This window comes from Ranitomeya imitator, chromosome 8, assembly GCF_032444005.1.
Source record: "Ranitomeya imitator isolate aRanImi1 chromosome 8, aRanImi1.pri, whole genome shotgun sequence".
Lineage (NCBI taxonomy): Eukaryota > Metazoa > Chordata > Amphibia > Anura > Dendrobatidae > Ranitomeya > Ranitomeya imitator.
The window spans coordinates 14,940,625-14,957,993 of record NC_091289.1 but is presented as its reverse complement, the minus strand read 5'-3'; the positions used below and the strand labels follow the sequence as shown (position 1 = coordinate 14,957,993).

General features: G+C 47.9%; 1 long non-coding RNA gene across 3 annotated transcripts in view; it reads right to left on the bottom strand.

Moving 5' to 3' along the window:
* Positions 1-374: 374 nt before the first annotated feature.
* The window catches only part of LOC138647396 (uncharacterized), a 144,792-nt gene continuing 127,797 nt past the window's right edge, over positions 375-17,369 (bottom strand). For 2 of the 3 annotated variants that reach the window (XR_011314955.1, XR_011314956.1), the window contains 3 exons: positions 14,839-15,412; positions 14,029-14,193; positions 375-1,578 (listed from right to left, as the gene is read on the bottom strand). This is a non-coding gene — a long non-coding RNA (uncharacterized lncRNA). The remainder of the gene's footprint in view (positions 1,579-14,028; positions 14,194-14,838; positions 15,413-17,369) is intronic. The other variant, XR_011314957.1, reaches the window with a different exon arrangement.

Below are 17,369 nucleotides of genomic sequence, written 5' to 3'. Positions count from 1 at the left end.
CCGTCATCCATACAGTGTCATCCATTGTTCTACCGCGCAGGCGAATATCGCTCTGCCCTGTGCCAGCTTTACGTTCAGGTCATCAGCGCTCTTTATCCTCTCCTGGTGCCTGCGCATTACAGTTTTTTGCTCTTCCCTTCTGCGGGCAGACCGGCGTATATCTGTGCAGGAGGGCGATTGGTGGACATTGTGCGGATGTCGTAGGATACATCATCCGCATGAAGCAAGAGAAAGGCCAGGGTTTGCCACCAGTGAGAGGGAGCCGGATCAAGACCAGAGACGCCCATCAGACTGCACCGGGGCACTAGAAAACATATTTTTGGTGTTATTCAGAGGTGTTCTTAGAATACTGTAAAACAGGTGGTAGAGGTGGCGGCAGTACTTTAACCTGGGAAAACCTGGTGCCAGGTTCCATTTAATGATTCATTCACTTGAATGGGCGAGTTCAGAAACAAAGACCAGAGTAGGAGGTCTCAGGTTTGTTTCTTTTTTTAAGCGGACCATTGGTATCTAACCTAGGAAAGATTGCTGGCAAGTATTCAGGTAACTTTTGTGCATCGTATGCTAGAACTTTGCTGGCTCTAATGCACCTTCATTTGTGAGTCTTCTGACGTAGCAAAATCTGTTCTGTTGCTGGGCTCTGCTGCATCACCACTTGTGAGTCCCCTGATACACCAAGCTCTGCTACATCGTTACCAGTGAGTCCCTGTAATACCCAGATCTGCTGGTCAGCTGGACTTGGTTACATCATACAACCTTTGCTTCTTTTCTGAACCTCTAGCTTTCCTGTGGTCCACTAGTTTCCATTCCTGCGTTATTTCTACCAGTTCATCTTGTTGCGTCAATGCACACGGGTCCGTGCCGCATATCCTTCGAGAATGTGGAAAGTCGTTAAAACTCCAATAGCAGCAAAATTAAAACAACTCAGAGGACAAAACGATGTGCAGATAGTTTCTTCTATTCCGACACGTTCTGGATTATTAAATATTCTGTATTATGAGAATTACCGAACACTCACTTATAAGGAACCATAATATAAAGTGTTAATTCCACATTTTTCTTACCCTTCTGTTCAATTAAAGTTACAATTTCCGTTCTATAATCGAAGCCTTGCGGCTATTTTCCATGTAAATGGTTTTCGCTGTTGACGCTCGGATTAGCATTCTGACACTTATAGAAATGGAGATTCTTATATAAATCTGCGGCAATTCATTCTGGTCTCATAAAAGCAAACACAATAAAGAAAAGAGATAACAGGGAAATTGTATGGAAATTGTTCTGGCTGACAAAAGAGGACAATAGAAGCCCAAGGATGGGAGAAAAATACAAACGTGGAACATTTGAGAAGAAATGTCATACAATATATTTATAAAACAAACACAAAATACTTAAGTATAGAACCAGATCCATCACAAAAAAGCCGAGCAGCCGAGACAATCCTCTGAGTTATAGCCCATGCTGATACTTATCCTGCACTGATACATTGTAGCAAAATATCTCACCAAGAGAGGTTTGTGTTACTGATGGATGACGTGGATGAAATTGTAACAAACCCTCAGCTGTTCAAGTTTTCAGCATCTGCATGTAAAAAGAAAGTGTTGCCATTCACGGATACAAGCAGAGCAAAAGATAAGAACCCAACTATATTGGGAAGATGCAGAATTTTTCTGTTAACAAACACGGATTAAATGTTACACAATAGCAAAAACATATCATTACTTTACTGACTTAGCTCCTTTTGTTTTTGCCGTTTCGTTTTTAAGTCCTTTTCTTACAAGAGCCATAGCTTTTTTTTATTCTATTTTTCTGTCAACAGAGACGTAGGGAGGCTTGTATTTTTGCTGGACGAGTTGTAGTTTTGAAGGACATTTCTCACTTTTGCATATAATAAGGTTAAAAACAAGTAAAAAAAAGTTCCTATTTTGTTGAAGCAATTCTACCATTGTTTTGGGGGGGTTAGTTTTCACAGCTTTGGATGGTTAGAACCTCTGCAAGACTCCCCATTATTGTCAGTAACTCTGGAGTTGGGGAACTGAAGGGCATGGAGAGAGAAGAAATGGTTTAATCCTTACTATGGCTCCCCTATGTTACATAGCATGGTCTCAACAAACTGCATTAGTTCTCTGTAGAGTCCTTTGGAATAAAAAAAAAAGCAGCCATTAAGATGTAGAAAGTGAAAGATTTCAATTTATATTGTGCAATTGCTTTCTTGTATCTTCCACTAAATACAAACACTGCTGTGTGCACAATGGAGACAGTGGGACTCTGCTGCCCTCCAGTGGCAAAAAAACAGGATTTTTGGTTGCTTACCGTAAAATCTGTTTCTTGAAGCCTCCATTGGGGGACACAGGAACCATGGGTGTATGCTGCTGCCACTAGGAGGCTGACACTATGCAAATAAAAAAATTAGCTCCTCCTCTGCAGTGTACACCCCACCGACTGGCATTATACTCTTCAGTTAGTGAGAAAGCAGTAGGAGATAATGAAACAAGGTTGAAAAACCATAACCACAAACTTGAGAACTGTAACGTGAGAACAGTCATAGAACAGATAACAACAGAAAACATTGGGAGGGAGCTGTGTCCCCCAATGGAGGCTTCAAGAAACAGATTTTACGGTAAGCAACCAAAAATCCTGTTTTCTTTATCGCCTCTCATTGGGGGACACAGGAACCATGGGACGTCCTAAAGCAGTCCCAAGGGCGGGAAAACAGACTTCCATCAGGTCAGAGGACTCACCACTGCCGCCTGCAGGATCCTTCTGCCTAGGCTGGCGTCCGCCGATGCGTAGGTATGGACCTTGTAAAATTTGGCGAACGTGTGGATGGAAGACCAAGTTGCCGCTTTGCAAAGCTGTAGGGCGGAAGCCCTGTGGTGCACCGCCCAGGAGGCGCCGACTGCCCGGGTAGAGTGAGCCTTAATCCCAGGAGGGGGCACTCTGTTCTTGACCCGGTAAGCCTCCAAAATTGCCGTTCTGATCCAGCGAGCAATAGTCGCTTTAGAAGCCGGCTGGCCTCTGCGCGTGCCCTCAGGAATGACGAAAAATGAATCCGTCTTCCGGAAAGAGGATGTTCTATCCAGATAAATCCTCACTGCCCTGACTAGGTCCAGCTTGTTCAATGATCGCTCCAGAGGATGAGTCGGAGCTGGACAAAAGGAAGGTAGAACGATGTCCTCGTTGAGGTGGAAGGTGGAAACCACCTTAGGAAGAAAAGAAGGTGGAGGTCGGAAGACCACCTTGTCCTGGTGAATGACCAAAAACGGAGGGCGGCAAGACAGTGCCGCCAGCTCGGAAACGCGGCGAATGGACGTGATGGCCACAAGAAAGGCCACCTTCCAAGATAAAACTGATAGAGGAATCTCCCTAAGAGGTTCAAAGGGAGAAACCTTCAAAACGTCCAGTACCAGGTTTAGGTCCCATGCCTCCACAGGGGCCCTGTACGGCGGGACGGCGTGGGCTACCCCCTGAAAGAAGGTCTTAATCTGTGGCCGAGAGGCCAAGGTCTTCTGAAAGAGGATGGAAAGCGCAGAGACCTGACCCTTCAGGGAACTAAGAGCCAGGCCCGAATCCAGTCCTGCCTGAAGGAAGGCCAAAAGAGAAGGCAGGGAAAAAACCATAGGCGGCACGCGGTTGGACTCGCACCAACGGAAGTAGGCCTTCCAGGTGCGGTAGTAGATCCTGGAAGACGAAGGCTTCCGAGCCTGAATCATGGTGTGAATCACCCGGTCCGAAAGGCCGGACGCTCTTAGAACCGCGGTCTCAACAGCCACGCCGTTAAACTGAGCGACCGAGAATTCGGGTGGCAGATCGGACCCTGGGACAGCAGATCGGGCCTGTCTGGAAGGCACCAGGGAGCGTCCGCGAGAAGGTTGACGAGCTCCGCGAACCAAGCTCTCCTGGGCCAATCCGGGGCGATCAGGATGACCGGCACCCCTTCCGCTTTGATCTTCTTCAACAGTTTGGGAAGTAATGGAAGGGGTGGGAACAGATAGGGCATCTCGAACTGTGACCAAGGAATGGCCAGAGCATCGACGCCCACTGCAAGAGGATCGCGTGACCTGGAGACGAATTGTGGAACCTTCCTGTTGATCCGAGACGCCGTGAGATCCACATCCGGAGTTCCCCATCGAAGACAAATCTGATGGAAGACCTCCGGATGCAGGGACCATTCCCCTGCCGCGAGACCCTCGCGGCTGAGGAAGTCGGCGGCCCAGTTTTCTACGCCGGGGATATGCACCGCGGATATCACCGGAACCGTTGCCTCTGCCCAAAGGAGGATCTTGGACACCTCGGCAAGGGCCAAGGAGCTCCGAGTCCCCCCCTGATGGTTGACATATGCCACAGCCGTGGCATTGTCCGTCTGGATCCGGACTGGAAGGCCCTTGAGAATCCTTTCCCAATGGCGGAGGGACAGAAAGATGGCCCGAATTTCGAGGACGTTGATCGGCAGCGCGGACTCCTGCAGCGACCAACGGCCCTGAACCGTCAGGTGGCGAAAAACCGCACCCCAGCCGATCAGGCTGGCATCCGTTGTCACCACCTGCCAGTGAACCGGAAGGAAGGACCTGCCCTGGGAGATGAGAGGAGACGTCAGCCACCAGTTGAGAGACCGCTTGACCCGAAAGGAGAGTCTGATCGGCCGATCCAGGGAGAAGACCGACCTGTCCCACTGAGACAGAATGGCTTGCTGAAGGGGTCGAGAATGGAATTGGGCGAAGGGAATCGCTTCCAAGGTAGCTACCATCCTCCCCAGAACCTTCATGGCCGATCGGAGGGAGGGAGGCCGAGGACCCTGGAGCAAGAGAATGTCCCGACAAAGGGTGGATCTCTTGTCCTTGGGAAGGAAGACTCTGGACTGACGAGTGTCGAAGAGCATGCCCAGAAAGATGATGCGCTGAGAAGGAATAAGGCAGGACTTCTTCCGGTTGACCAGCCATCCGAAACGGGATAAGGTGTCGAGAACAATGGACAAGCTTTCGTGGGCCTGAGCAAAGGACGGAGCCTTGATGAGGATGTCGTCGAGGTATGGAAACAGAACCAAGCCTCTGACTCTCAAAATGGCCATCAGCGCCGCCATGATTTTCGTGAACACCCTTGGCGCGGTTGCGAGACCGAACGGCAGGGCGACGAACTGAAAATGATCTTGTTGCACTGCGAAGCGCAGGAAACGGTGATGTCCGGGAAATATTGGAACATGTAGGTAGGCGTCCTGGATATCTATAGAGCATAGAAATTCCTGAGCCTCCATGGAAGCAATTACTGAACGAAGGGATTCCATCCTGAAGTGTCTCAGGCGAACCCTCCTGTTCAACAATTTGAGGTCCAGAATGGGACGAACCTTGCCGTCTTTTTTCGGTACCACAAAGAGGTTCGAGTAGAAACCCGTGTACCGTTCCTTTTCTGGGACGGGAACGATTACCCCGGATTTGAGCAGAGAAGCGATGGCTGCGAAGAAGCCCGGAACCAAAGCGGGATCTTTTGGAGGACGAGATTGGAAGAAACGATCTCTGGGTCGGGAGGCGAACTCTATTTTGTATCCCGAAGACACAACTTCCCTGACCCATGCATCCTCTACTGCGGAAATCCAGACGTCCCTGAAACGGAGAAGACGGCCCCCCAACCTGGGAGTCGGGCTGGAGTCTTGCCGAGAGTCATGCGGAAGTGGATCTTCCAGTCCTGGGCCTGGACGATCTACCCTGGGAATAGCGAGGACGCCAGGACGGAGTGGGCCTGAAGGACACCGCCTTCTTCTCTTGACGTGCCTGTGGCCTCTGTTGCTGCTGGGAAAAGGAGTTTGACGCAGCGAAGCGACGAAAAGGCCGGAACGAGCGAAACTGCCGTCTAGGAGGAGGGCGACGAGGTTTAGCCTGGGGGAGAAGGGAACTTGTGCCCCCAGTGGCGTCCTTAATGATCTGGTCCAGCTGGGAACCAAAGAGACGAGAGCCCTGGAAGGGCAGACTAGTGAGGGACTTTTTGGAGGACAAGTCCGCCTGCCAGGCCTTGAGCCAAACGGTCCGGCGGATGGCAACGGCATTGCTGGAAGCCTGAGCCGCACAAGAGGCGACATCCAGGGAGGCTGAAACCAGGTATTCACCAGCGTGGGAAATCTGGTTGGCAAGTTCCGCTAATTGCGCTGGAGGAGCCCCGTCCAGGATACCTCGCCGCAGATCCTTGGCCCATTTTGAGATGGATTTTGAGGCCCAAGTGGAAGCAAAGGCCGGGCATAGCGCTGCTGAAGCCGCTTCGAAGGCAGATTTTGCGAAGGATTCTATAACTCTGTCGTTAGAATCCTTCAGAGACGCTCCGCCGGACAGTGGGAGCACCGTGTTGGTGGACAGCCTGGACACAGGTGGATCCACCGAGGGAGAGACCGTCCAATTGGCGGTAAGATCTGGTGAAAAAGGATATAACACCCCCAGGCGTTTTCCCCTCTGAAAACGTCTGGTCGGATTCTCTCTCTCTCTGGCCAGGATTTCCTCGAATTCAGGATGAGGGGCAAAAAATCTTGAAGGTGGTTTGGCCCGTCTAAACGAAACCGCCTGATCTGCGGGTTCCGTAGAGGGATCCTTAATGCCACAGGTTTGGTTTATAGCCCGAATGAGGTTCTGGACCGACTCACTCATGGTGGCGATTTGGCTAGGATCCAACTCCGACATCTCCTCTGAGGGCGCATCAGATAAAGCCTCGCCTGACTCAGGGGAGGAGGAACGGTGCGACACCAACCGCGGGGGAGGGCCGTGCGGCGAGATGGAACGCGAAGAGGACTCAGACCGACGTTCCTGTCTGGACCTTTTGTGGCTAATCAAGGAGGGCTCGGGCGGCGGTTCCTGCGACCCGCTGGCCACTGCAGGGGTCTGCAGGGGTAACCGATCCAGCGCGGACACCAGGGTTTGAGACACCCGCGTTAAATCGGCCACCGATTGTGACAGAGAAGCGGCCCAGCCTGGGATGGGGGGATCACTCTCGGGCGGAACAGCCGGGGGATCCTGGGCGGTGGGAACAATCGGGTTGCTGCAGGACTGACACAGCGGGGAGGACTGACCTGAGGGAAGTTTGCTGTTACAGGACGAACATGCAAAGTACGTGACTAAGGTAGTAGATGAAGAAGAAGTAGGGGGGCGAGAGCGGCCCCCTTTAGAGGAAGACATTTTGAGGGACCCTGAAGATGCCAGTTGGTTAGGGGACAGAGGGCAGAGGGGGGTGTCAGACTGCAGTGCAGCTACTCACGGACCCGGTCCTGGAAGATGTCCCACTTGTCCTTGGTGGAGAAGTCCCCAGGTGCTGAGCTCACAGAAGATGCCGAAGGAGCGCTGCGTGAGGCACTGCAAGGGCTGCTGCTGTGGTGTGAAGCGATGCTCACACCAGACGAGTGTCCCACAAGGAAGGGGGCGGAGCTAGACGCAGAGGCGCCGGTGGGCAGGTCACAGTATGTCGGGCGGGAAAAAGCCCGCCCGCAGAGGCGGAAGTGACAGATCCGAAGACCGGAAGTAGGCCCCGGCCGAAGCCGGGGCCTAAATTAGGAACCGGCGGCCGGGAAACGAGCCGCGGCGCCGGTATAGAGCGCCGGAACTATGCGCCGCGACGGGAGGCTGGCGGCAAAGGCGCCGCAGCCTGCTAGGCTGCGCCGCTGAAGGGCGCCGCAGATCCACCTCCTGCGGCGCCGGAGCAGTGCGCCGCGACGGGAGGCTGGCGGCACAGGCGCCGCAGCCTGCCAGGCTGCGCCGCTGAAGGGCGCCGCAGATCCACCTCCTGCGGCGCCGGAGCAATGCGCTGCAGCGATAAGCAGCGCGATAGACTGCGGGGCTGCTGCGCTGAGGACTGTGCCCAGAGAAAAACCGCCGCGGAAAGGAGCGAACAGCAGCCAAAAGCTGCCAAGAAAGAAGAGAGAGCGCTGCGGCCAGAAAAGGGCCCCGCACTGGAGCAGAAGGCCCTTGCAGAATGGGGAGAATGCTTGGAACTCCAGGAACCGATAAAAAATCGACCGCGCCGCAAGGATACAGGCGATGACCGGGTAAGAGAGGGTCACCGTCTGGGAGCCCTTAACAAGAATCCCCCCCCTAACAAGGATCTGGGATGGGATAGGGGAAATACTCACCTAAAAAACATCCCACGCCGTACTAACCTTAAAAGAGGGTGAGACATCCAGGGCTGATGGACGTCCTCGTCTCCTCCAACCGACAGGCTCTGGTGGGCGAGTGGGTGGGGGACGGAGCCAGGACCGGACTTCTAAGCACGCTTGTGTGCTAGGATCTTGGTCCTGGTGTGGGATCTATGAGGATACGGGGTGGCAGTACACGCCGTACTCATAGTCCGCTTGTGGGACTACAGGTGTGACTGCTCACCCTGTATCCCTTCCGAAAAACCTGAAAGAAAACGACGCACATTGAGGTAGATAAGGGTCTAATGAAAGACCCGTGTCCACCTCCTACTGACACTAAGCTAAAACTGAAGAGTATAATGCCAGTCGGTGGGGTGTACACTGCAGAGGAGGAGCTAATTTTTTTATTTGCATAGTGTCAGCCTCCTAGTGGCAGCAGCATACACCCATGGTTCCTGTGTCCCCCAATGAGAGGCGATAAAGAAAAAGAGTACTGCCTTACAATCCAAATGTGTTGCCACATAACTTGGCGAGCCCTGGGCAAAGGGGTAGTGACATTAATCGTGGCATTATTTCTGAAATTAACCACTCAGCCTGCATGCTACCCTTTGGTCAGATCAAAGGATGCAATTTATCATAAAGTAGGTAATTGAGTGACATATGACTTCAAAATTAATGGCCATATAGCTCTAAGGGACTCGTCTATTTGCTCTTGGCAACTAAACAGAAGTAAATATACAAAATATTTATGTGTTGTCATCTTTGTTACAGCATAGAATAAGTTATAAACAAATTCATGCCAATGCCCCCTCCCCATAAAGTCCCGTTTGATATTATATAAGCCTAGGCCACAAGGTGCATTCAGCAAGGTGGCCAATAATCCATACGGTCAGCGCTGATGTCCATTCTCCCTGGGACATTACCTACTGACCTGGTCTATTATAGATCTTTATTACGAAGCTGAGGTCACTTGTTGCTTTATGGCTGCTGACAACAGGGCGTCAATCACCACGAAGGAAGATACCGGGTATAATATAGATTTCAGAAAATGTAGAACATGAACAGAGTTAATGAAAGATGATACAACTGTATATTTATGGGAGGCAGTACTATCAACTACATCATTCACAAACAATGGGGAGTCAAGGCTGTCTGTATTTACTTGTTACAGATAGAGACAGGAACGCAGTACTATCTGAACCAACGTCGTTTATGGGGAGGGGCAGTAATATGTTATCTACAGAAAGCTATAGGGAGTCAGTGCCATCTGTACCTACATCATACACAGAGAGAGACAGGAACGCAGTACTATCTGTACCCAAATTACGTACTGGTAGAGTCAGGCAGAACTATGTGAATTTAGATCATCTACAGCGAGAGACAGACAGCAATATCTGTATCGCCATAATTTACAGAAAGTAATAGGGAGTTAATGCTGTCTGTACCCACATCATTTACAGAAAGATACAGGAAGCCAGTACTATCTGTATCCACATTATGAGAGCGGGAGTTCTCTCTCTCTCTATCTGTACCTACAGAATTTACAAATAGAGACAGTAATATCTGTACCTACAGTACATAGTACTGTCTCTGTGTCTCCCCCGTAAACTATGTAGGTACAGATAGTACTGCCTTCCTGTCTCTTTCTGTAAATGATGTGGGTACAGAGAGCATGGACTTCCTATCGCTTTCTGTAAATAACATAGGTACTGATAGTTTATGGGGGGGGGGGAAGACAAAGAGGCAGTACTATCAGTACCTATGTTATTTACAGAAAGCGACAGGAATTCAATGCTCTCTGTACCCACATAATTTACAGAGAGAGACAGGAATGCAGTACTATCTGTATCCACATCATTTACAGAGAGAGACAGGAATGCAGTACTATCTGTATCCACATCATTTACAGAGAGAGGCGGGAAGGCAGTACTATCTGTATCCACATCATTTACAGAAAGAGACTGGAAGGCAGTACTATCTGTATCCACATCATTTACAGAAAGAGACAGGAAGGCAGTACTATCTGTATCCACATCATTTACAGAAAGACACAGGAAGGCAGTACTATCTGTATCCACATCATTTACAGAAAGAGACAGGAAGGCAGTACTATCTGTATACACATCATTTACAGAGAGAGTCAGTACTATCTGAAACCACATAATTTACAGAAGGCGATAGGGAATCAATGCTATCTGTACTTACATAATTTGGAAAGAGAGAGGAAAGCAGTACTATCAGCACCTATGTCATTTATGCATATTATATATATATATATATATATATATATATATATATATATATATATATATATATATATATATATATATATATATATAGCATCGTGATTACTCGCTAATCCCGCCCCCTGCACAGTAGCTCCGCCTCCCACCACATCACCACACACATTCCCCCCCACCCCATTACCGCACACAATCGCGCCCCCACCACATCACCACACACAATCCCGCCCCCCACCACATCACCACACACAATCCTGCCCCCACCACATTACCACACATAATCCCGCCCTCCCACCACATTACCATACATAATTTCATGCCCTCACATTACCACACGAGGCTCCATCCCCACACATTACCACACGAGGCTCCGTCCACACACACATTACCACACGAAGCTCCATCCCCACACATTACCACATGAGGCTCCGTCCCCACACATTACAACAAGAGGCTCCGTCCCCAGACATTACCACAGTGCGGAGGAACATCAGTTATAGAGCTCCGCTGTATACCACACAGAAGTCGGCGCTGCCACAACTAAGATGGAAGTATGGGGCAGATAATGTCCTTATGCGCAGGCGCTAGTAGTAGGAAGGAGTATGTGCAATCTCACTGGCTGGCTCCACACCACGTGGATATGGGAAGCCCTGACATGCGCAGTAAACTCTAGAGAACGCCGAATTCAGCGGCGATATAGTCCTCCATGTGACACAACCTGTACAGCGGGGTAAGCACTATGTTATGCTAATATCAGCGATTATGAATCATTATATATGTATGAGAGAATAAAATATAAACAGCCGTAAAAGTAGAAATACCATTGGGAATGTGGATGCAGGAAAAGTCTTATGGCACTTTAGCACATTGCACTTTTAATCACTAAAATAACACATGGAGCGTTTATTAAGTATAATGTAAACTTATTATAATATCTGTAAGCATATGTATGGCTATTTACTATGTAAATGAGTGTATGGTATATGTATATAAGGACACAACTTGTTACCACCCACTGCTTGAGAAAGGCTCAGAGCGAGCCGAAACGTCGCGAGATGTGGGTCTGAAATAAACTTCACAGCTTTTTTCACCTTCATTACCTATTGGAGTGCTGCCTTCCGTTTTTTGCCTAGCATATTACTTGGATGGACATGAGGACGGTCTTTTCTAGGAGGCCTGGCACCCATTGGTGAGCGTTGTGCTGCACTCATTTTTCTTTATCTATATATATATATATATATAGCATCGTGATTACTCGCTAATCCCGCCCCCTGCACAGTAGCTCCGCCTCCCACCACATCACCACACACATTCCCCCCCACCCCATTACCGCACACAATCGCGCCCCCACCACATCACCACACACAATCCCGCCCCCCACCACATCACCACACACAATCCTGCCCCCACCACATTACCACACATAATCCCGCCCTCCCACCACATTACCATACATAATTTCATGCCCTCACATTACCACACGAGGCTCCATCCCCACACATTACCACACGAGGCTCCGTCCACACACACATTACCACACGAAGCTCCATCCCCACACATTACCACATGAGGCTCCGTCCCCACACATTACAACAAGAGGCTCCATCCCCAGACATTACCACACGAGGCTCCTTCCCCACACATTACCACAAGAGGCTCCGTCCCCAGTGATTTTACACTGTGAATAAAATGTATTATTAGTATTATTCAGATTTTTAATGATTATTATTGTTATTAACTTCATTTTTAGTCAATTTACCACCTGCGTAAGCGCTATTGAATGTTGTCATTATTTACTTTAGTTTTCTTCACCAGCAGCGTTAATTAGATAGCAATGAGCGTGACGAGCGTTAGCTGGCTGGAAACAGCTAGTACATTTCATATATACATGGACACACACATATATACACTCCCAATGAGTATAAGCGTTATCTGGGCAACAAGCATAATATTCTAACAGACTTTTAATAAAGCATCTGATTGCAGAACAAGTGATGAGACGTCCGTTGCCACAAGAGGGATTCGGTGCAGCTGTTGATCTCCTGGCTACAAAGACTAATTGATTTTACCTCCAGGCTTCATAAACTGTAAAATGCAAATAATAAACGTCGACTCGGGTCAGGACTAAAAAATTCCTCATAAATCAGTCACAGACCATGAGGGGAATTCACAAATCAGAGTCGTGGAGGAGCCGGAGCCATTTCTCTAGGCAGCCGCTCACCCGGGGTTTTATTGTATATGAATGAATTCAAGTTTAGGAGGGAACTGCATAAATAGCAATCACCTAATGAACGATGGACTTCTAGAGATAGAATCACTGCTGTAATGATCAGCTCAGCATTGGAGACTGATCAGAAGGCTCGGGCGATGTGCACACAGAGTTGGTTTTTTTTTTTAGGGCAGTCAGAAATGACAACTTTCTAGTGGATTCGCAATCAGGAAACGATCCTTCTTTGTGGGGGTTTCGGAGCAGTTTTTCGTTTCTTGGGTGGGTTTTTAGAATAACTTATTTTGTTCCTGAAGTGTATGGTGCAGATTTGTTAAGAGCGTTTTCTATCAGGAGACACTTCACGGACACGACCTGCGCTTTCTTTTCTCCCACCAAGACTCAACCTAAACAGAGAAAACCCCACAAAGGACTGAATGTATGAACAATAAAGATTATTTACAGTATAAATTAAAAGAAAAAAAAAAAAAGTTTTGCAATGATTTCTCAGGCTTTTATTTTGGCTGCCAATGAATTTGTTAGAGTTTCCCAACAATAGATGATGTCAGAGGTGCAGACGGATTGGTCATTTTAGGATTTCCATGTGAAAACCTTACTCTGATGATTTCTACAGATATAAGAAATGTCTGGGTATTACCCTGCCAGGACCTTCCTACTGTATCACATCATCTCGCCTGCTCGGATGTCTCTTTTGACCAACAGGGACCTGACTGCAGGGACAATGAAGATGTAAAACACTAGGAGAGAAGGCTGCAGTAAAATTAACATGTGTTGCCCTTTCCTTAACCAAACTTGTCACCAGGTTTTACTCTTATAAACCTTCCCAGCAAAATGTAGCGCTGCACTTAAAGAAAAACAAAAAAAATCCAGCGCCTAATGCTGAACTGCTGTTTTTTTTCCGTATGGCCTGGTATTAAAACAACCACCACTAGAGGGAGCTCACTGCAAACAGCTACAAATACATTTAAAGGGATTGTCCAGGACTTTTATGTTGATCTCCTATCGTTGGAATAGATCATTAGTATTTGATCAGTGGGGGGTGCAACACCTGGAACCCCCACTAATCAGCTGCTCCCAGAGGCAGCGGCCGCATGTGCCCAGTTGTGAGCTGCACAGCAATGCCAACTGAATAGACCAGGTTCTGCACAACCACCCTTTATTGATCTGAATAGAGGGTGGATGTATAGTACCCTGCAGAACAGATGTAGCTGCACAATTCAACAAATCTAGCCGCCACTGGCACCAGGAAAAGCTCATCGGCGGTACCCCACTGATCAGATAGTGATGACATCAGTAGAAAAGTACCGGACAACCCGTTTAATGCTACCAACCTAAATCCATATGCAAGTAGCTTCCCCTAGTGGTGACTGAAGTTTGAAAAAAATATATATATTATTTATCGATTCCAAAAGACAAAGACCCCAATACAGAAATATTAGGGTAGACGTCATCTGTAATACCTTAAAACTGCAGGACGCAACATGTACAACTGAAGATGCAGGAGTATGGAGCAGGCTAAGGTGCTGAGACTACTATTTTCAGTAGTATCAGCTGCATTCTGGGTGCCAGACATTGCCATTGGAGCTCGCAGCACCACCTCTGCCGTCTTCTTATTCTCGTAAAGCCTAAAACCGTAGAAAAACAAATGAGCATACACCCTGTAGTAAGTAAATAAGTGAACAGTAATAGTACATGTAAATAAGAAAGAGCATTTACTTAACACTATTTTGATTAAAAAAGTGTAAAAACGAAAATTAAATCTATAGAATGGGAGGAATAGAACTAAGCAACAGCACGAGTGAAAAAGAGTTTGGTATACTAATAGATCACAGACTGCACATAAGTCAACAGTGTGATGCAGCAGCAAAAAGGCAAACAGTTCTAGGATGTAGTAAGAGAAGTATGGAGTCAAGATCGGGTGAAGTAATTATTCCCCTCTACTCCTCCTTGGTCAGGTCTCCTCTGGAATACAGTTCTGTTCTGGACACCACATCTTTAAAAATTATATTGAAAAACTGTATCAAGTTCAGAGAAGAGCCACCAGCATGATGAGCGGACTGCAAACTATGTCCTCCGAGGAACGGTTAAAGGATCTGGGAATGTTTAGCTTGCAAAAAAAGGCTAAGAGAAGACTTAATAGCTGTCTACAAATATCTGAGGGGCTGTTACAGTGTAGAGGGATCATCAATATTCACATTTGCACATGGAAACACGAGAAGCAATGGAATGAAACTGAAAGGGAGAAGATACAGATTAGATATTAGAAAAACCTTTTTGACAGTGAGGGTGATCAATGAGTGGAACAGGCGGCAACGAGAGGTGGTGAGTTCTCCTTCAATGGAAGTCTTCAACCAGAGGCCGGACAGACATCTGTCTGAGATGGTTTAGTGACTACTGCATTGAGCAGGGGATTGGACACGATGACCCTTGTAGGTCAGTGGTTAGCACTGCAGCCTTGCAGCGCTGGAGTCTTGGGTTCCCTGGACAACATCTGCAAAGAGTTTGTATGTTCTCTCTGTGTTTGCGTGGGTTTCCTCCGGGTTCTCTGGTTTCCTCCCACATTCCAAAGACATACTGATAGGGAACTTAGATTGTGAACCCCATCGGGGACAGCGACGATAAAGTGTGCAACCTGTAAAGTGCTGCGGAATATGTTAGCGCTATATAAAAATAAAGATTATTATTATTAACTGTAACATTCTAGGATTCTAAGAACGTGTACCCATAGGAACATTCCCATCCTGTCCCTAGTATTAAAACCTTACCTTGTGTCGGCCGAGCTCAGTGTAAATACGGGCAGAGCAGGACAAGGGACCAGACAGTTCAGACACCATCTATGGGAAGCTAGATAGATGGAGAAAAAAATAATGAAAAACAAAAGTTGTAAAAAATATTCAAAACAAAAAAAACAACAAAGTTTGAATCAACCGTCTGATCTATTAAAATATACATTTATGTAACCCGTACAGTAAAGATCAAACAGGAAAAGTATCGAAATGCCAGAATTGACGGTTCTGAGCCGCTGTATCTACCCTTATAAATGCTGTATGCGCTCCATGATGGTATAAAGGGGTTAATAGTAGAGGGGACTTAGGGCCCATTCTCAGTTTTTCTATGGGGGGGTCCTATGATTTCGGCACACGCCGAAGAAATGGCATTGATGACATCATTGTATATTGAAATTAATGGCGAAGTGGTTTCTAATTTAATGTAAGCGCGATGTGAATCCCACCGCGAAATGAGCCGTGTTTTCCTTTGGCGCACGAGGGGTTAACAGCGTTATATTATAATCTTTCTCTTTCCACAGGAAGCAGACCACAGAAAACACAGACTGAGGAAGAATAGGGAAAATAAAGTAACGATAAGCATGAGCCCACTGCACAGGAATGTGTGATCCGCTGCCAAGAATTTAAATAACATGTTTTTATGTGGCGGGATTTTCATGGAACAAAGGATCGGGGTCATCTCCGGTCGCAAAGCGCGGTAAAAAGCAGCAGACTGGAGTAACGGCGCGGGGCGGGGGCATCGCTGCCAACTGAAACTAAACAAAAATATTTGGATCCGTTTATTCCAATCCTGATACAAAAAGACAAAGGGAAGCGCAGAATTTAAAGGACACGAACCCCATTTATATAATAGGTTGGCAGGGGCAGGGCAGAGGTTGTAAGTGATGCACGGTGGCATCAATGGCAGACAGGTGTATGGTGGCATCTCTGGTATGTTGGCACATATGCCAGTCACGCTATGGAGAACGTGTTGCAGGCAATGTTGTGGCATTTGTGCCAATTACTATATATAGCACCTTGTGGGCACAATGTAAGGGACGTCTGTGATAGTCCCTTTACGGGGCAATTGTAGCTTATGTACGGTGACATGTATGGCACATAGTGTATGGGCACATATGAAAGATGTATAGTGGCATATCTGACAGGCAATATTTGGTGGCATCTGGGGCAGGTAATGCACAGTAGCATCTCTAGCAGATAGTACATGATGTCATCTATGATGAGCAATGTATGGTGGCATCAAGGATGGGCAATGTAAGGTGGCATCTCTAGCAGACAGTGCATAGTAGCATCTGATGGGGAATGTATGGTGGCATCTCTAGCAGACCGTGCATAGCGGCATCTATGGCGAGCAATGTATCGTGGCATCTCTAGCAGACAGTGCATAGTGGCATCTAGGACTAGCAATGTATGGTGGCATCAAGGATGGGCAATATATGGTGGCATCTCTAGCAGACAGTGCATAGTAGCATCTGATGGGGAATGTATGGTGGCATCTCTAGCAGACAGTGCATAGTGGCATCTAGGACTAGCAATGTATGGTGGCATCTCTAGCAGTCAGTGCATAGTAGCATCTGATGGGGAATGTATGGTGGCATCTCTAGCAGACAGTGCATAGTGGCATCTAGGACTAGCAATGTATGGTGGCATCTCTAGCAGACAGTGCATAGTGGCATCTATGACGGGCGATGTATGGTGGCATCTCTAGCAGAGAGTGCATCGTGGCATCTATGACGGGTCATGTATGGCGGCATCTCTAGCAGTCAGTGCATAGTGGCATCTCTGACGGGTCATGTATGGTGGCATCTCTAGCAGTCAGTGCATAGTGGCATCTATGACGGGCGATGTATGGTGGCATCTCTAGCAGTCAGTGCATAGTGGCATCTCTGATGGGTCATGTATGGTGGCATCTCTAGCAGACAGTGCATAGTGGCATCTATGATGGGCGATGTATGGTGGCATCTCTAGCAGAGAGTGCATAGTGGCATCTATGACGGGTCATGTATGGCGGCATC